Consider the following 21,143-nt stretch of genomic DNA (forward strand, 5'->3'; position numbering starts at 1 on the left):
ATGCCGCTCAGTAGTAAAACATAATTTAATGAAGATAATTTGCCTCGAGGAATTGTAATGATAGAGGTACTCGAATCACTCGATGAATCGTTACAGCCTAGCTTCAACAATTTCCAACAAATGGTTTAAAGCTACTTTATAGAATGATGGTTTGTTTAAAAAAAAAAAAAAAAAAAAAAAAAAACTTATTGAATAGTCACGGAAAGGTCAACTAAAAAGCTTTTTTGTGCAAATTAATGGTTCTAACCTATCTTCAGTATGACAGCAGGTGTCTAAAACAGGCAGTCTGAAAGAAGGGATGAATGCTGAAACGACCCAAAGGTTTCAGGGTGTCTTTTGGGTCCAGAGAGCAGACTAACAACACAAGAGATTTGGAGGAATGAGGAAAAGAAGCAAAAATACTTGGTTTAGAAAAAAACAGAGCAGTGAATTTTGATCGCACAGACACTTAGCTGTCCTTTTGAGAAGGATTATGGAGTTTAAGTGCTACAGTGTAGTTTCAGATATACTAGTCCACAGACAGCACCCCGAAGCTTGGTATCAACTTAACACTGACACACCACACCATGGCTTCAGAGATTACAAGGGGTCTAGATGTGCCTTTTTTGACACAAAGTGCAGTGGTGTATACTTTAACACTCTTCTTTCTCTTCATTTTCTTTTCCTCTCATCTGCTCTTGTCTCCCTCACAGACCCTTTCTGTGAAGTGGCACAGAAGAGAAAGAGCTGAACGCCTGTGTCTGCTTACTGGGGCAAGTGAACATTTGAAGTGACAGAGGGTGATGCTGGCTTGAGTGCTGGAGAAAATGCCTCTAAGCTAAGTGAAGGACCATTAGGGAGACAGTGATAAGATGCATGCATGTAGACAGGGCCTACACAATGTTCACCTTGAACAGTTTGGTTTCGTCTGCCTAGGAGAGCAATCACATGGGGAGAGTGCAGCATCAAACTCCAATCAAACTCCATCTCAGCTGACAACAAAATCAAACTGGCGTACTCATGTCAAAAGGTCCAATGGCCCACACAACCTGTTATTACTCATGCACAGTGGCTAGCCATTATTGAGATACCTTCTCACTTTTTTCAGCTTTTTTGGCATTTAGCAACTCAACAGAACCTTTCAAGAGTGACCACAACACTGACGGTCTGAGAAGAACTTGTCAAAAAGCAACAATTTAAAACGAAGGCAAAGACTGAAACAATTTTATATACTGATGTGAGGGACTGGACACTCCACCTGTTCAGGTGAACAGGTTATATTTCTAATATGTTTTAGAAGAAAATGTCTTTGCAGTCTGAATATTATACGATTATAAAACACACATTAGTTTTCTGATAATAAAGCACACATTAGACTGTAAACTTTTGTTCTATAGAGCAAGATTTACAAAATTAAGGGTAAAAGCAAAATCTAGATAGTGAAAACTATCTGGTTTTTGTTGTGACGTTTTATTGTGCCTTCAGCCAAGAAAAGTCCTGTCAGAGCAGATTACGCAGCAAACGTATAACTACACACACCTGAAAAAAGTTGACTAATCAGTTTGAGTTTAGGAGTATGCAATAAAAAAAAGTCTACAGTGAGTTTGATCAGAATTATTACAATATTTGAGTTAAGAGATGCCCTCTTCTGCTATATTATGAATGAATCTGGAGAGCGTGAAAAGATCAGGTCAGTTAGGCTGCCGTTTGACCAAGAGAAGAAAAGCACAAAAGGAAAAAATACCCGTGAGGATGAAGTCATCAACAAACTTCTAGCCTCTTTGCAGCTGAGGCTACGATGCCCTTTAGTTTTGTGGAAGAGGTTAGGGTGTAAAGAACTGAAAATAGCTGTTGTCTGACCAAAATTGAAAACGACTGAGTAATGCTCTGGTTGCAAATTAAACCTTGGAGGTATTTTGTTTGGTAAATCACTTTTTTTTTCCCATTTCAAAACCCACGAAAAAATAATTTTCTTCTGCACAGTTATGATTACCAACTCCGCATACTTCCACACAAGTATATTTTAGGTATGAAAATTAAATCTACAATGATACAGTTAATAATCTGTGGGTTTGCTTTTATTACAATTTTATTTTTTATTTATTTTTTTTTTTAAATTGTGTTTGTAAATTGAACTGTCCTGAGTATGTTCTGCCTCTTGCTAATTTAGGCTTCTCGTCCCCCTCCTCTCTCATCACACACACTCCTGACCCTGAACAGAATGACATGAACGCTGAAAATTATGTGGAAATGAAATCTGTAGAAGTAAAACTTTTGATTTTTGAATCACTAAAATTAGAAACTGGAAAACAGGTCAGGATTTTTACAAATGTAGCAACACCAGAACAAAGATAAAGAATTAAGCAGCCTAGTCTCTATCTTCTCTCTTCTAACCGGTTTTTGCAGACTTGGAAATTTCTTAAATAATTCATGTTGTTAATAACCATCTTGCTCTCTCTTGGCACAGAGCAGTCCTGTGCAAATATAGCAATGTGCCTTTGTGTACACTTGTGACGGCACAGCAAAGTGAAAATGGAACTGTGTTTGAACAGTGCAGTGAAGGTGTACGTATGAATGTGTATGTGATTGCAGTATAAGTTATCAAAGAGTAGGCAGAATTGACTGATCTGATAGTTGACTGTGGTTATTAGGTGAGCTACTGAGTCAACACAGGGGGAAATCACAGATGCCTTCCCACAAAGACAAAAAACTCAAGGTCACAAGCTGAGCTGTTTTTGTAACCACCAAGTAGTTGGAGCAATGATAATGGCGCATAAATAGCGCAATGACAAAATATAAGAAAAACTCAATGGTTGCAGTCCAGATGACAAAATCACTTAATGAAACTCTCATTACAGTCATTGTTAGCAACATCACATCATCGTCATTTGGTCTTATTCAAGGCTGGTATTGTTCTGGATTATGTGAATTGCATTCTCTTTGTTACTGTCTCACAATCAGAGCACTTGTGAGCTCACCGTTTTATAAGTCCATCTGTTTCTCAAACGGGTGAGTAGGGGTGTGGAGGGGTGGGTAACAATACAGGGCACATTCTCTGCAAAGATGACCTTGGCGCGTCTGATGATTTGCAGAGAGCAGCAATATCAATAATAATGAAGAAATTAATAAGTCGGTCCATTGGCCTAGGGTCCAGACTAAAAGAGGCGGTGGAAGGGGGCATGGCTAGCAGAAAAGAGAAAATGGAAAAAAGGTTGGGGTGGTGTACAAGAGGGGGTGGTAAGTGCACGATTTCCTTCGCAGCAGTGTGGTGCTGCAGTCCACGCTGTCACACGTCAAAGAGGGAGCAAATCAAAGGCAGCTCTTTTGATGAATATAAAACAGAGAGTCCTGCTGAGATGCACTCTCCCTCCCTCCCATTCTAATCACACAGCCGCAGAGGAGACTGGCTGCACCAATTCAGCCCCCCACCCTCCTACACCCCGGCACAAAATGAAAGGCGAGAAGAAACAAGGAGAAGGGGACAGCGAGCACACACAATCACAACAAAGCCTGCTTCATAATAGCAATAAACACTTGTTCTCTCGAGACATCTGCGCAGAATGCTGGGTGTGGTGTGGTAAGATACAGGAGAAGCTGAAATGGCATCAACAATTTCTTACCCCCCACCAACCCTGAAAAAAAGGTTATTTTTCCAACAAACAACAAACAATCCAATATTTCTCTATGTATGAACTGTACATTTCTCCAAGTCTTGAGAGAAAACATCTATTTTATATTTGCTTCGGAGCAACTGCACTGCTAACAAAACTGGTGAATTTAAAATGTCCTCCTTAGCAACACTAAAAATGCTAACTCGGTAACACAGTCAGACATTTTCCCCTGATAATAAACTCATAAAATCTTTCAACAAAGAAAGCTAACGTCATCTTTAACAAACAGCTAATGAGTATTGTGTTTTAAGTGTTACCTATTAGGAACAACGGCATGATTATTAGCGATTACATACTCTCCAATTCTCTATTTTTTTATTTTTTTTTTAATCATTTTAGTATAAACCTCTAAATAAGAATTTTCTCTCATTTCAAACAAATCTAAATGTGCATCATGGCTTCCATTCCCCTTGGGATTTGCTCCACCATTGGTCCCCAGGCAGTATTTGTGTGTGACACCAAAGCCCACTCCCACCCAAGTCCTGAGCCCAGAAAGTGACACATGCATGGGTGTCGCTGCCGTTTCACCTCCTGCCTGCTGAGGTATAAGGCAATTTCCTCAGAGTGGCGCATGGTGAGAGAGAGTGTAAAGGGCTAGCCGCAGCCCAGCTCTGCTGCTCTCTTTGATACTGTCAAGGAAGAGTAATGGCTCTCTGCAGCAACAGCCACCACCAAAACTAATGTAGTGTGACTTTGGTTCTCCTTTCCAACAGATTACCACTACAGTGAGGAAGAAGGGAAGATGACAGCGAAAACTGTTAAAAATGTAAAGAGGAACAGAAAAATCTATACAAGACACAGCAGAATCCTATCACAGTTGAGATTCAAATTTCCCAACTTATGATACTCGTGTTCTCAGCATGTTTGCTGTTGCCAAATTCTACTACGAACCAAGCAAGGTCTAACTCCTGTTAGTCAGAACGGCTCTGAATAGTAATTTGCCAGAGGGATGGCAGCACAGTAAGCCAAAGCAGCAGGGTGAAGAGTTCGTACAAAATTTTGGTATGGTCAACTTTATTTTTATCTCCAGCAAACATGGAAGTCAAATTGATTTACACTTTGATTCTTGTTTTACCTTGATAGACATGGAAAATATACTAGACTTTTCTGATGCTCTTAAAAGTTGCCGTGGATGACCTTGAACCAGACCTTGAAAACCCAAGTTAATTTTATATACTCAGATAAAGGAACACCAGAACTAGCATGTGAAGAGTGAACACGTGTTATTATGGCCGAACTAAGTTAGGCCAAAAAGTAATGGCAACCACCTAGTTTTGTGCTTGCTTACAAACAAACAAACAAAAAAAGACGTGGCTCACACAGCCACATGGAAACATGAAACCAGTGTTCTGAAATGCATCCACTCTAGATTCCTGTTTCAAAAATCACTGTCTAGTCCCCCAAGACGCTGAAGCCGTGTAGATGCAAAGCCTAAATCAGGGGTCACCAACTCCAGTCCTCGAGGGCTACCATCCTGTAACTTTTAGATGCGTCTCTGCTCAAACACACCTGGATCAAATAAACTGCTCGTTTCCAGCCTATTGCAGAGAGGAATGAATGCTGGTGAGGGAATTCAGGCATTTTGGAGCAGAAGTGAATCTAAAAGTTGCATGATGGTAGCCCTCGAGGACTGGAGTTGGTGACCCCTGGCCTAAATGATAAAAAACAAACAAACAAACAAACAAACAAAAAAAAACTGCATTTTCATCTAAAATTGTCTCTGTGTGGATGAAGCCTTAAGGCATATTCTAGGATATGGTGCATATTCTGTGAGTCGTGCTGACTCTGTGCTCAAGGTTGGGATTTCATTTTCAAGCATACTGATAGCCTACATTTCTCATGACAAATTATTTTATTTCCCACAGTCCTAGTGGATACAAGCAAGTTTGATGAGCTTCTTGGGCACCTAGCCCTGTTTCTTCTCCTTCAGTTCAGTCAACGCAAACTTGTGTGCGGGACAGAGAGTGGCAGTCATGCTGCTCGTACCCACAACTGGTTGTACTGACTCTCAACCTTATCAGCTCGGTGTCACATGCAAAAATGTTTGATATGAACACTGCTTCCTGCTGAGCAGTTTACTGTGTGACACAGAGTATGCGTACGCGGCCATAAAAATTGACCTTTGCATGGACATGTCCAGCGGACATCCGCTTAGAATCTGCCTTGAGTACGCACAGACGTGAAGTTCACCCGAGAAATTTAGGGTGTTTAGTTTGCTGTTGATTTTGACTTTAACACGTTATGCAATTAGAAACATACTCAGCAACCAGCCATTCATAGACTACTGAGTACATATCATAAACCTGTAGGCTTTTTTGTAACTTGTGTATTAAAAATTCACAAAGATCATTATATGGCACCTGGACTGAACAAATCTATGTCCAACGTAAAGAGTAGTTCACAGTTGTTTATGTCAAATTTATCTTACAATGTTAAATTTATGGTCAAATTTACGATACATTAGGCAGATAAGCCACAGGCCACAGGGGCATATCTGCAGATATCCCTCTTGTATGCAAACCATACCAATTTAATAGAAAGATGAATACTTGATTTCTATTTTGAAGTTCTAATTAATTCATTGGCATTTTTTTTAAAACCACAATTAAGCAACTACAAATATACTTATCTGTTTATTCAATGGGTTTCAAAAGGATATTTCAGTTTGGGAAGTAGGGATTCTTTAGGCACTTATGAATAGTTATTACCTAACCTGAAGTTGGCAGTAAGCTCCATAAAGACAGAAACATGTTTATCCTTGAATACTTGTTTAAATTGTCAGAAATGGTGTGAATTTAACAGTGATGGGGAAAAAAAGAAAGGGAAATGGTTCAAAGGAGAATCGGATGAGGTGAGTGTAACAAGGCAGGGGCTGTCTGAAGCCTGTGGCCTGGGGCATTGCATGGAGAGAGACGAGGTTGTGTGAACACTGCAGGGTACCGTTTGAACGCAGGGGCTCCTCTAACAACTACGAAGGCCAGGCTTTCAGCACCATGGGTCACAACTCACAACAGCCTGGCATCCTTACACATGGGTCTCAATGAGGCATTAAAAAACACAGAAGATGGTAAATAGAGAAAAAAGAAACAAAGAAACATTCAACAGAGGAAGCAAACATTTCACAATCAATGCATTATGAAACTGTTATTCCATTTGGTGTAAAGCAAATGTCTTTTTCAAAGTGCAGCCTTCCCAAGTACCCTCAAGACTGTTTCCTTTTTCTAACCAAAGTCAACGCCCACCTCTGTCAAGGCCTTCCACCCACACTTTATTTGTTCAGTGTTGACTTGTGAAACACTGTGACCTGCCTTCATGTATACCTGGGCTTCTCTTAATCTCTGGCTTCCCTGAGGTTGTCTTAGTAAAGCGGCGCTTTGACTGAATAATGTCCACATTTGAAGAGTTTTGCGTCTTTAAAGGGTAATTATACAATGCTCATTATTTCTGACCTCCTACCCACAGCAGACCCAGCATTCTGCCTTTACTGGGTGTTCCAGATTTCCTAGACCTCAGCATTAAGAAGGTTCTTTGATCCCTCCACTGTGACAAAGCAGCAACACCAGTCTTACTAAATGAACCACGCAGAGTTCATGCAGCAGGAAACAATATTAAGTAGAGCTTAAGAGAAATTATGCAGATCCCCTGAGAATAAATAAAAAGAAAAGATTGGAGCAGAGTTCTGAGTATAATTAATTTAAATCAGTTGGAGGAAGATGTTTGATTCTGAATCACTGAAGAACAGTCTAATAATACCTGAATTTTTAATGAACTGTTCTAGAAATTAGGAGTTTATTTAACAGAAGCCCAACATTTCTGTCAATATCTTGGAAAGTTAACAAAACTACACTACAGATACTTCAATTATGTGATCTTAAAGGGATTTCAGTGCCTGACCAAACTTATCTCAACAGATGACTTTTAGGACTAAAAGCAACTATTTAACCAAGATTCCTTAAATATATCGATTTCTGCAGTACATTACAAATTATTTCTTGAATAGGGCCCACAAAAAGCAGTTTTAAGAAGAACAGGTGATCTCTTGACACAAGCCTGATACAAGTCAACCTGACTTGATTTAAAACTTAGCAGTAGCTTTTGCTTGTTTACGTATCAAAGTTCAACTCCAGACTCTCTAAGATCTTAAAAAATGTCATAAATGAAATACCATGTTTTTAAATTCATACTAAGAGAGCCCAAGCTTGCACAATGTTCAGTGTGAGCAATTTTGAACTTTCATACCAATGATACTAATCTTCCTCCAAAAGTCACCAGACCTTCAGTCATCAACACTTCAGGTAGTTTCTCTTTTAACCAAACACTTCAGAGTAATTGCTAGAGGTCAGCACTTTCATACTGAAAGAAATCAAAATAATAATGACTCCTTATTAGAAATACTACGTGGAAATTCACACAGGAAACATCAAAAGGTTTTGACAGGGTTCATAGGGTGGGGGGGCATTGATGAGGCTCAGTCATTATTCACATCAAAGCAGAAACTCAAAGGGGGCATCCATTGGGAACCCAGACTCAAACTGGTGCAGCAAAAATAAATACACGGATAGCAATTCTGCAATTGGGATAATTCACTCCTCTGAAATTGAAACATATTATTGGTAGCCATTACCAAAAGGAAAAAGCACTTTTAGGGGATGGGTTTATGAGTCCAGTTGAGGGACTGCCAGTGGAGATAGGTAGAATATAAATGATAGTAACACAGTAAAATGACATAAAAGAACTAATAAAATATATCACCTAGAGGAACCATGATGAACGTACACTGCAAATGTGCACTTCAGTAAACAACCAGACGATGTCAATTATATCAAATTGGGCCGGCTATGAAGCATTTCTATTCTGGTACTGGCACAATCAACCTTTTGACAGCAGGCTGTTAGATGACATCTGTCTGTTGTCCTCCAATTTGAGTTCCAAAACAAATAATTTTTGCATTTTCTTACTTCTAACAAGCCAAATCATGGTGACATGAGAGCTGTCTGTTTGTTTTTTTTTTATACATATATATACATTTCCAGACAAGTATACTATTAGAAGTGCATAAATGAATTTTAAGTTGGGTGTACCAAGAAGTAGAAGATAATTACTTGAGAAAAATCTATATAATTCCTGTGATTCGAGATTTAAGTCATTGTATTGACCTCTTTACCGACAAACCATTTTATCTCGGGAAATAGGAAATGTGTACTGGAAGGCCAAATTACAACAGCATGTTTCAAGGCATCAAGTAATATTGCATACACGAGTTGCTTTGTGTTTCTAAGCAGTTAAAATAAAATGCATGCTGGCGATGTTTTGTACACCGGCATTCCTATGACTATTTATACATATTAACTAGTTATTACTCAATTTCTTAAATCACAATAATCAGAATTTTTTTTACAGCTATAAAGCCCCGTGTTTGAATCCTGGACTGGAATCTATCTGCTTTGAGTTTGTATATTCTCCAGCATCCTCTCACAAGCTAAAACTGTATCTGGTAAATTAGTCTTTCAAAATTGCCATTAGAAAAAACTGAGCATGTACATCATTGTTTGTTTTGTGTTGCTGTGATGTCTGTACATCACAAGGTTACATAGAGGCACAGAGTATAGTCCAAAACACACACACACACACAAAAGTCTACCAGAATAAGATGACCTCTGCAGGGTCTCAGAGTGCTCTAGGCTGCATCAAGAAAATGCTGTGCTCTCAATTATAAGTGATGGAGTAAAACAAATATTTAACTGTTTTGAGCATTCACCAAATCTCCACAGATTGTGGTGGTTACATGTAGAGGTGGCTGAATGCTTGAGTGTAGGGCAAGGTTCAGAGGAGCCTAGGGGCAGCAGTGGTAGTTTATTTATGGCATGTGGTCTGCATACACTGAGATGGATAAAACCCTCCTCATTTATAAAGGACAAGCAGTGCTTTAATTACTGTAATGCTTTGGCAGAGAGGAGTCAATGTGCAGGTGCTTAGGCAGCAACCTAAAAGCATCTCAACAAGCACCTGAAATGAGCAACACATTCAAATAAATACACCAAAATATTAGCATGCATTGGGTCTGCTATGGTAGGGCTCCAAATTAGAAAGAAGTGCACAGATCTCCAAAAAGGTTGAGATAAATTCTTACATATACAAGACTTCCTAAATAATTAGAAAAAAAAGCCTCTATGATAAGAGATGCATCCTCTTCAAGAAGCCAAAGAAAGTCTAGTATTCTCTTAAGTATTGCTACTTTGATTCACAGACAAATATGTTAAGGGTCTTTATCTACTGTCTTAAATAATGAGGTCAAAAATATCCAACTATTCCTTCTGACTCTCCGTTCACGATTACAATTGTTAAACATCCATTGGAAGCAAATTGAGGCAGTTTAATTTAAAAACTAAAACATTATGAAAGATGTAGAAAACATCTTCCTTAAAGGCATTAATCGAGGTGTTCAATGCTAATTTTGAACAATAAAATTGTGTATTTTTAAAAAGTTGGCTTTACATTAATAAATAAATGTTGCAAAATATGAAAACTATGCTAAAACCAGAAAACAATCAATTTGCTCCAATGCCCCTTGTACTCTCCACCTCCAAAAAAGGAGAACCCTCATCCCCACTCAACAACCCACCAGTTTTCCTCTTCACATTTTTTATTCCAAGATATCTCCACTCACTCCTCATAACCTAACCCTCCACCTACAAACCCCATTCTTTAACACAACTAGGGAATTTCAATCCTATTTCACATCCTAGAACAAATTCCTTTCCTGATTACAGATGCAGGCATCATTATATTTCAGACCACTTTTCTTTTAAAAATGGACTGAAAACCTTTATTCTTGTTCCCGGGGGCCCCCTTTTACTCTTCTGCTATGCTCTTATTAGTCTGTCTTTCCTGCGGCCTGCTGGGGGATTCTCATCGCTATTCATTTTCTGTATCTCTGACCTCTGTGCGGATGGAATTCATCTGACCTATCCCTTGTTGTTTACATTACTTTGGAGAAAGGCAGCAACTGTCTGGTGCAGCTATTAAAACATACACACAAATAACACAAATAAATGCACAAGAGCCATGGAAATGCAGGAAGAAAACAAATGCTATATCTACTAAAGTCCAGCAAATCAGGTTTAAAAAATGTACTCAATACTACTGATTACCATTCTGGGTAACACTTTATTTGAAGGGGTGTGCATAAGACTGACATGACACCGTCATAAACATGACATAACATCTGTCATGAACATAAAGAAATATTTATGAATGTTTATGACTGTTGTCATGAAGTGTCATTCGGTAAATAATGACACTTTTAATGCAAAGTTGCTGTAAAAGTTGCATTGAAAGTCCATTAAAAATGCCAACTTTACATGAAATTAACATAATTGACAAAATCATGCAAAATTGGCACTTAAACATCAAAAAGTCCTGCATGAAAGTTTAGATCTGATGTAAATACAGATTTTGTTTACACTACTATTCTCTAAGAGTTTTGCTTATATGTCTGTACAATGAATGAATAAAATTGGAAGCCCAACTTTTCAAAAACAAAGGCAAAAAATATGTACTGATGGCGACAGAAATAATCAGTCATAGAGGAGGGTTTTTTTGTTTGTTTTTTTGTTGTTTTTTTTTCGTGCAGGAGTCTTTCATAAAAGGTCTGAGTCATTGGTCTGTCCAGGAAACCCTGCAAAGAACTGTTGGAGTTGATGAGCTTGTCCAGCTGAATGATATACATCGCAAGCCACAGGCAAGAGCTGTCCATTAGTTAGCAGGGTTCTTGTAATGCCCAGCTCTAGTACATTATTTCCAAATGCATCAGTCAGCGTTGTGCAGCACAGATAAATTCTGATGCTTAGGATCTGTAATGCATACACTCAACGCTTCTATATTACGCGACAGGTTAGAAGGGCAGGAAGAGAGAGGGGGGAAAAATGTAATTTATTTTTTACTGCAGCCAGTATTCTTCCCATTAGCTTCAAACGTGAGATAAGTTATGGACTTTAACGAGCACCTTTTGCCACCAGAGCACGCTGCACACAAGACTGCAGGCAGAAGAGGTGCACTAAGGGCTAGAGGAGGAAATACTGGCAAGAAATGTGTGGAACTGATGACCAGGCAGAAGTTTCCAGTCAGATGTGAATAAAGATCACCAAAAGAGTGTAAATGAAGTTGTTTGGTGTTAAATACCAAGAAACTCTCAAGGTAACATACTGCTTTTGGTTTAGGGACAAACTAAAGAAGAAATTTCTAAAGTAAATTAAAAAAAAACAAAAAACAAAAAAAAACAAGCTGGACCAAAGTGTTCTCCATCAAAATAAAAAAAACAAAAACCACAATACTAAAAACAGCAAAACAAGATTATAAATAAGATAAGTTAACTAAATGCATAAAAGAAAACTCAAGTGATCTCATCTAAATAAGACTAGACTAGTCTAAAGTAAATAAACCCCAAACCCAAACAACCCAAGACTATGACAAATTGGTTGAGTTATCCACTTCAAATATGCTCTTCTGTGTGCATAAATAGATGAATGCTAAGTGTGACTTGCCAAATATATATTTTATTAGAGCTACAAGTTCACAAGATGAATTGCTTTTCCTCCAGACACACTTTAATGGACATATATTAAATAGCTACTTCAGGTTTTCCAGTCATTATCCATATTTACTTCAAAAACTATGCTGAATGTTCAATATTCTCAGCCCATATACCCAGTTACAACTAAACTAAGATGGTTAAAATCAAGCTTAGCAAATAAGAAGCAAGATCCACACTATGCTTTGACGAAGGACTTTGTGATTTGTGATGTTTGTTTTCAAGAGGTTGAGAACATTTTTTTTTTAAATTGCCTTTTGTAGAATCAACAAAATAAAGTGCAGTTTATTTTCATCTTCCACACAAACCAAGCATGGGCTAAAGATATAAAGATGAAAAGACAGCAAAGCTATGCACAAGTGTCATGCTGTTGTATCTTACATCTCATCATGTGCCCAATGTTTATTCCAGCAAAACTGATAAAGCTTTAATGCAGATAAATTATAGAGGAGCTACAAGAGTCTTAATCTCTCAGTCCAACCAGTTTAAATAATGCATGATTGCTTACAACTACATTAATATGCTTTTCATGCAGCAGTTAACTGTTTAACAGCCCCAAGTCTCTTCAGAGTCATGATTGTTTCACAATTAGACTCATCACAAATGTGCATGCTGGTGTGAAAAAAAATATGTCAGCTTCCTTTAACATGGAATTCTAAATAGTGGAGATTCAGAAAATACTGGGTGGCACTGTTCTTGTTTGCCCTTGGGCCATGACTTGTGGAACATCAAGCTGGAAAAGGGACAAATATGAAAGAATAGGTTGGTAAAAAAAGGCTAAGGATTTAGGCAGATACGGACAGATTCAAGCAAACATGTGAAGATGAAAGCATGCTTTAGCTCCCACTATGGTGAATTTGTTCTGCAGGAGCACTAGGTTGACTTGGTGGTCTTTTTAAGTTTCTGATTTAGGAACATGAAATAAGAATCCTGGAGTTAAAATTGGAGAACAAAGGGATCTCCAACTTTCTGCAGCACCATTCACTACAGATCCTCAAATTTCTTATGGCCTTCAGATTAGTTCAAAAACAGTAAGCAGAGAGCTTCATGGAATGGGTTTCTGTGGTCGAGCAGCTGCATTCAAGCCATACATCACCAAGTGCAATGCAAAGCGTCGGATGCAGTGGTGTAAAGCACGCCGCCACTGGATTCTAGAGCAGTGGAGGGCCATTCTCTGGAGTGGCGAATCGCGCTTCTCCATCTGGCAATCTGATGGATGAGTCTGGTTTGGCAGTTGCCAGGATAACGGTACTTGTCTGAGTACATTGTGCCAAATGTAAAGTTTGGTGGAGGGGGAAATAAGGTCTGGGGTTGTTCATCAGGAGCTGGGCTTGGCTCCTTAGTTGCAGTGAAAGGAACTTTGAATGCTTCAGCATACCAAGACATTTTGGAAGTTTGAAAAACACCATCACCTAATAGGATAAATGACAATTAACAAGGACCTCAGCTAGTCAAGAACACAGGAATCACCTCGCTCATTACAACTGCTGACTTTTTTTTTTTTTAGAATGACTTTCATTTATGACTATACTGTTGTTCCATAAACTCAAATGTTTTGTCTTATACAAAGAGACAAGCTTCCTCCTCCATCAGTGGGCTTTTATGTTTTTGCTAAATATATTTCAATGAATGAAGCGACTTAAATATTGCTGACCTACACATATATTTTTTTTAAATATTTAATCAAGTGTTTGCTGGAAAGTTAGCTATCTTACAAAACTCTTACTGCCAAAATTGGTTCAACTTTGACATTAAAAATCAAAATCAGTCAAACATGACATGATTATTTCTTTTATTGAAATTTGCATGAGGATAAGTGTTACATGTAAACAAATACTGGACACTATTGCATTTATATCCTTGGCTAATTTGTAACGCATGTCCCCAGATGGGGCTTTAACAACATAAATCAGCTTTAAAACAATAAAAAAAACAAAAGATAAAATATGAAACATAACATAAATGCTAAAATAACTCAAAACAGAACACAATAAAACAAGAACAATCGTGGAACCTGGCTGTATATCAGCTAAGATAAACATAAAGATTCTTGCCATTTTATAGTACAATTCAGTTACTATGATACATTCAATTATAAAAATGTATACAACTTGAAAGAAATTTGACGTCACAGTTTGACATCTTGAAATAGACCTCTCTCTCTTGAAGAAGCTCCTACTCTTCCCGAAACTCCGCCTTCAGAATGCTATCACAACAGTGTTCATCCATTATGTTGTTTGCAACCATTCTTAGGAGTGTTGGACTGAGAAGTGGTTTGTATGACAAGCTCAGCAGATGTCCAGTTTCACCAGGTGTTTGCTAATTTCTGCTGTTGCTAGTCTGGCGGAGGTTTGTGGGGCAGGTCATGGGGTGCTATGTGAACCAGAAGCTTGGCTGCAGACCTTTGTGAAAATAGGTGGCGCCTTGAAGGAGCAAGCGTTTAGGCACCCCTGCCCTGAATGGTTGCCACGGGAGATTCAAAGATTTCTCAAACATGCATGAAAAAAAATCAAAGCAACACTCCAGGTGTGTTTTTGGATGAGAGAAGTACATTCTAGCATAATATAAGGGTTAAAAACGTAATACATACCATTACCTTTTGAAAATGGTAGGCAGGAAGTAGTTCAACAAGTGTCTGTATTCTTGCACCTTGAGTGCCAACCTTAGGTCAATTTCCATTTAGTACTAGAACTGTGAATCTCTAATATCTTAGAGTGTTCATTTGAAATTTTAAGTAATAATAACTAAATATTCATGCATTTTGGTTGTAAGGACCAAAATACAAACAGATTCAATTGTTTAGCTGTTATTTTTATCAAAACAAAACAAAAAAAAAGTCTGAAAACTTCATGAGAATGCATATTAATATGACAGGACCGATTTCAAGTCATTATGACAAACTTACAGTTCTGAAGTATACTTTTTACACATTCATAAGCGATCAAAAAAGTACAGTGTAAGGCACATAATACTTGTGAAATTCTGAAACAAAATTTAAGTACCACATGAATAACAAATACATAAAACTGATTTCGTGTAAATGCTGTTATGTGACGAATTGTAAACGACGACTACATTTAAAGAAATACAGACAGAATATTTAAGTCAAATTAGAAAAGTTATGAGCTTAGATTACGGAGATGAAAAACAGTTTGAGAGTAGCAAACAGTGCATAGAAAAAGTTATACACAAAGACAAACAGCACACATTTCATAAACCCGTCCGTGTATATGTGTGTGCGCGCGCATCAGCACAATGAGGTTAGTTGCTGAATTACATAATGACGTTTCCTTTGTCCCTCTGTCCTTAACACACAAACGGGTATTGGTTGCAACGGAATCGATTTCAAACAATATTGAAATAGGTAACTACAACTGTTTTTGAGTTCAATTAAGTGTTCTTGGCACTGCCATAGGTCCATAACCATAAGCATGGCAGTGTCAAAGTTTTAAGAAATGCTGAAACTTACATCTTCCAGATCACAATGAGCATAGGTGTGTGGTGAAAGTCACAAAAATATAAAATTTCTGCAATTTTTCTGGCTTGACGACCTGAGGAAGAATCAGATTTTCTTTTTTAAATATGTCCTCTCTGCGATGGACGGTTCCGTTTTCCAGCGCTGTCCTCACTGGCTTCTTTTCTTCAAGATTGCCGCAGAAATTTCTTTGTCTTTTGCTTTCTATTAAGCATGCAAAGCAGACCAATCATTACAAACGATTTGCATCGGAATAATTGCCACAATCATGATCCTCCTGGGAAAATAAGGCGGCCAAACCTCAGCAGTTTATACAACACTGTCTGCTTCTCGTCTCCCTGGATACAGCCTGGATGCTCTGATCTGGTCTTGGCTGGGTTGAGTGGTGGCATCACAGGGCACTGGAAGAGACTGACTGGAACCCACACACATGCCTTGAGACATAGCCTCTCTCTCTTTCTGCGCTTCCTTCTCTCGCCCAGCCAGCTGCCATCATTGAACAGACTCAAGTAGAAATCCTCCACAACAGGAAAAAGCTGCCAGCTCCAGTCGAAAGTAGGGAAAAAAAATCCACATAAAAGCGGGCATCAAAGAAAGAACATAACATTCGCTCTCCTACAAGATAAATAAAAAAGTCAGAAACTGCAGCTGTTCTGCCCAGTTGAAATCTTCCGCCTTTGTTTTGCGTCTTCATTTGTTTGGTTTCGCAGAGTTTTTTTTTTTTTTCTTCAGAGAATTAGCATTTTCTATTGAGCATTTCTAGTGTGATTTGTACCCCTCGAAACATTTTGCCCATACTCCCCATACCTCCTTATTTTCCCATCCATCTGCCAGACAAGTTTTCCCAGTCAGTCACAGTACCCAGCCTGCAACCCCTTTTGTGGGTGTGCTTGTTTAGTACAGGTCTGGTGTATGAGTGTGGCGCACGCCATGCCAGCCAGTATAGGAGGGGAGACGTGTGAAAAAAAAACAAAAAAAAAAACAACTCTTTGTAAGTAATGAGAACGCTGAGGCAGAGGCAGGCACTCATAAATTATACGGTTCATTTGCATACTCAGGGCATAAGACATTATGCAAATCCCACCAATTTGCATAATGAATTCCTCTTGTTGCCTCAATTGCCCAGTTGCTACTTTTTAGTTAATAATAAAATAAAGAATATCTAACAATAATGAATAGTATATTCAAATCCTTGTAAGCTCTTTGAGTTTAAAAAAGGGGATATTTTCTGCAGTCAAACCTTTGTCTTTGATTGAACAACCAAAACAATCACAGAATGTAAACAGGATAAACAAAGAAAAAGCATCTCAGAGTTAGAAAAAATATCTCACGGAGTCATTTGTAAATACAAGTAAAACTTATATTAATTACTCAAATCTGTTTTGACTAATTAAGCAATCCAGTGCATTGCTAATTAAGAGCACGCTGCAATTCTCTCAAGGGAACAGATCCTTTTATCTATTAATTTAACCACTTCTGTTGCTTGCCTTCAATCTCGTATGAGCCATAAACAAAAAATACTAGAAAGCCATTGTATTTGAGATAGTTATTAACTATGCAGTGTTATCAAAACTATTGCAATACACAATTATTTATAAATTGTTTATTTGCCATTATTTGCCAAGTAGCAGTAATACATGGGATTAAAATACATCTTTAAGTGAAACAAGCGATTGTGAATAAAAGCTAAAAAAAAACAAAAAAAAAACTAATAAGATCGTTAATAGGGGGATGGGAACTATCTAGAGTGACAATAAAACAAGAAAGACTTAATTAGAGAAATTGCAAGACAAGAAGAGGGGGAAAAAAGGAGATAATGCTAAATATTAAACGACCTGGGCAATATTGTGCAGTAGGATCAGCCAGTAAAAGTCCACTTTAATCAGCTACAGTCAGATAGCTTTGAGATATAGCTTGAGGTCCTTCACTTTGCACTGTGGCACAAACAGCCCACTCTGGTTTCACTGCACCAAAAAGAGACTGGATTGAGGACCAGCGCAGAGGAAAGGCAAAACTGAAAATCACTAATGCAAGGCATTAAGGCTAAAAGGCTTAACTCAGCAGACCTGATCAAAAACTTTTATTTAAAACTGTCATCTTCGATCGCTGGCTATTGGAACCAATTAGCACAAATGGTAATTAGTGTAAAGCAGCAGACAGGAAAAAAAAGAGGGCAAGGAAGGATGGGTGTACTGGGCATGTGGAAGAAAACTACCATAGAGGAGGAGGGTGAGCAAGAGAGGGACAGAGATAGAAAGGGGATGGGCAAATAAGGGAAACAAGGAGCGAATGCGCCTGATGGCAGGGAGAAGTTGGCACAGTGCCATCCATTCAGTGCTAGCATCAAGACGGACTACTGTTCGCTCAGGGATTTGCTGATAGATATAGCTCAGAGGACAAAAAGGCTGCTGTCGTTTTGATAGTGCCAGGCTTCTGGATATTTTTATTTTACTTTTTTTTAGGATAGAAGGCCATCTTATGATTGAAGATATGGATCACCAGACATCCTTCCATTCCATCTTCAATGCCGATTTGGAGGACTAACGAACTTACGATGAAGACTTGACAGTAAAACCTAATGTTAAGATGTACTGAAATGGAAAAGCTGTTAAAACCTAGCACCAAAATTGAGGTAACGGGGTGGATGTTCAGCTCTCTAGAGTGCAACCACAGAGTTAATTACCGAAGATGTGAGACCGGAAGTCCAGTCTTGATAATGGATGCCAAGCACACAAGAAATGGGAGGCGGAGACAGAGTTGACACAGGATTTATGAATAACGACATTCTATTAAAAAAAAGCAACAAAAAAAAACTTTGAGCTGTTATGTTGGGATAACGGGGAGTGGCGGTGGCACAGAAAACTCCTCCCACTGACTCATTCTCACTCTCTCACTATCCATCGGAGCTACCGCTTGTGATGCCAGGCAGTCAGCCATCTGGGCAGGAGACACCATGCCATTCCTTTCGTTAGGAGTTAAGGATGTACCCTTTGGAAAATGATGAACCAGTCTCACGGTGGGCATTTAAATACGCAGGCAAAAATTCCTACCTTGGAGGATTGCCAGGGACAAATAATTCGGCAGTTTTGAGTCTCGACTGGTTTACCGGCGGGAACGTGAAGGCATCTGGCATGAAAACTGGCAAAGGACACTGGAGATATACCGTTATTAAACCCAATCGGCACGATGGGATACCCTTCGCGTATCAGCTGGTAAAAACAAAAGAGAACGAACAAACAGGAGGAGACCTTGCAGAGAAGATAGGGCTAATTAGAGCAAAATTAGCATCGTTAATTAGGCTGCGTCATTCAAAGAAACAATTTTAATACGTAAACAATAGGCTTCATAATGAAGAAGCGCAGCAACATCAACAAAAATCAAAAAGGAGTATATGTCACGAGGACAGCAGCAAAGAGTCTGACTTTTAGTAAAAGGACATAAAGCGAAAGCTTTCTTATGCCAACACCCTTCCCCCTTTACTCATCATTTTCCCCTGTGTAAACTGCCATTCTACACTGAACTGGCTGGCAGCAACGTTCAACGTTCAATGTCTACCACTGCAACAGATGCCACCAATCTGCTAGTGGCAAAAGGAGGAGGGAAGAATGGACCTGGGGGACTGTAGCTGAAGCTCAATAGCAGCTGTTTACAATGCCAAAGACATGAAAGAGAGAGACAACAAAGATGCAAACATAAGGATGCATCTTAATCAACTCCAAAAAGAAATTATCAATGGACAGTTGGTTATACTAACTTTTATCCTTACTTTAAATGTGCAGATGTAAACAAATTTTATTTGCACTGTGGCAACATCATCATCTCGTGAAGGGACATATTTCTGCACATAAAAATAGCACAGTGGAATGCAAACATTTACGTTATACATCTGCATATAAAATGACAGTGAAGGTCTTTAAATACTAGAGATTCAACCTTAGCAGTATGACAACAACAGTGAGACAGTTGGCACAGAAACTACTGGGGCGTTGTGAAACGGGCACACAAGAGATTGAAATGAGGAGGAAACCTGAGTACGAGAGACATTCAGGGGGGAGGTGCTGGCCTGCTTGCAACCACACTGGGGGTACTGAGGCCGTGGGAACTCATTACATCCTCCACACCCACATCGCTTTGACTTTTTTCTGCCCTTTCTTGCCAACCACCCAAAAGAACTGAACAAACTCCACCCTTAGAGGATTTTCCTTCCTGCGCTAAACTATCATAAACAGATGCAACACAGACCTAACAACTGGTCTGAACCACAGCTAGACATACTCTCTGGGTCGCAAGGAATGTTTCTCTGGTCCCAGTTCTGCTGGCACCGGGTACAGATGGGCATCGCTGCAAAGACACATCGGAGGATTTCATCAATTACGCGTCATTATCAACATGCACATGGAATTAAAATAGTAATTAGCAACGCATGGATATTCATCAGCTGGGTCCCCTTCAAACTGCATTTTTTTCCTGGGATTTATTTGGAAGAACACCATGGTTGTACAAGATGAATAATTAAGAGAGGGATTTTGACTTCTTTTTTCCTTGCTACACAAATTTGGAGCAATCAGTATGTCTGAATCTGCCATCTGCACGACTCAACAAAGATCGTTTAAAAGATGGCATCTTTTCGGGCATTTTAAACGCACTAATCAGGATCGCGACAAACGCGATTAACAACGTAATTAGTAACTGCTGGCGCATTTCTTCTATATTCATCAGATGGAATCACGTGGATATTTTAATCACTCGGAACTAATCAACGCTGGATAATCACCCTTTTATTTGATTCCATGGGGGATGTTAATTGTGGAGCATCTTCATTGCACAAATGGATTACAAAAAAAAAGAGGGCTTGCACAAGAGAGCAGGATGGAATGGGGGGTGGAGTGTATCTGTGTGTGTTTGAGAGAGGGAGAGAGAGAGAAGGAAAGAACGGGGATATTTTTCTTCCTTCGTTATATGCCAGTAGTCAAATAATGCTACAGTACTCACAAACACCGGAGAGAAAAGCTCCTGCATTGCGAGTCATGTTCAAGGCACTTTTTCCTGGGAAACCTGGTCTCTTTACTTTGTGCGTGCTCTTTGTAGCACCATCTATCATGTCTGAAGACATCTGCGTATCCTGGCTCTGGATCTTACAAAATTGGGCGGAGAAGAAACCTTACAGGGACCTAATTTCTGTCAAACTGGATACTATTTGTGTTATTCTCATTACTAGTGCATTAGAATTGTTAATCTTCGAAAGAGTGGCGCTTGGTGGAAGTGGAATGCAGCAGAGAGACACTGTAGCGGGCACTGGCTAATGTCTTCTATGCTTAATCATCCTACAACAGAGCGGTTTTATGCATATTTCATTTGCATATCATTAACCGCCAAAGCATACGGGCAAATGGCAGACGAGAGCGAGGGAGTGGAAACCGAACAAAAA

General features: G+C 38.9%; 2 long non-coding RNA genes across 2 annotated transcripts in view; both read right to left on the reverse strand.

Annotated features, from left to right (window-relative positions):
- The window catches only part of LOC103150720 (uncharacterized), a 55,412-nt gene that overhangs the window by 24,506 nt on the left and 9,763 nt on the right, over positions 1–21,143 (reverse strand). The gene's annotated exons all lie outside the window — the stretch shown is intronic.
- LOC107838465 (uncharacterized) lies at positions 14,016–17,040 on the reverse strand. The gene is made up of 2 exons (XR_001664533.1): positions 16,016–17,040; positions 14,016–15,919 (listed from the first exon to the last, which is right to left on the reverse strand). It is a non-coding gene; the product is annotated as an uncharacterized LOC107838465 (long non-coding RNA).

The sequence above is a fragment of the Poecilia formosa genome, unplaced genomic scaffold, assembly GCF_000485575.1.
Source record: "Poecilia formosa unplaced genomic scaffold, Poecilia_formosa-5.1.2 Scaffold261, whole genome shotgun sequence".
NCBI lineage: Eukaryota > Metazoa > Chordata > Actinopteri > Cyprinodontiformes > Poeciliidae > Poecilia > Poecilia formosa.